Source organism: Protomyctophum bolini (assembly GCF_963924005.1).
Source record: "Protomyctophum bolini genome assembly, chromosome: 17".
NCBI lineage: Eukaryota > Metazoa > Chordata > Actinopteri > Myctophiformes > Myctophidae > Protomyctophum > Protomyctophum bolini.
In genome coordinates this window covers 32,605,822-32,606,274 of record NC_137878.1, presented here as the reverse complement: position 1 = coordinate 32,606,274, position 453 = coordinate 32,605,822, and positions in this window count along the sequence as shown.

Genomic DNA, 453 nt, shown 5'->3' with positions numbered 1-453 from the left:
TTCATCAAAAACACCCACCCCTTTTTTTTTTTTGGTAACTGATACTCCCAATTACTTTTTTCATTTATTTTCAAAATGAGGATCAGCAACCTGAGAAAGCCAGAAATTATTTAAAAAAATATATATAAGAAAAATGAATGCAAATTTTTTAATTATATTCTTAAAACGATAATAATTAAAAACCAAATGTAGGAAACCAAAAATAAAGGGACCCATAAGAATGTGTCCATGACCCACAAATAATGGGACGCAGTGTTTGGGATTTGGGAACCAGTAGTGTAGTGTGTCTAGTGTCTGATGCAGGAATTATCAGTAGAAAAATGGTGGAAACGGAAACATGGCTGGTGCGGGGAGGGGGGGGGGGGGGGGGGTTGGCTGGCACTCATGGGACCCAGGGGACATTGGGGATGTGTGTGCGTATGCGGTAGCAGCACCAATTAGACGTGACAGCTG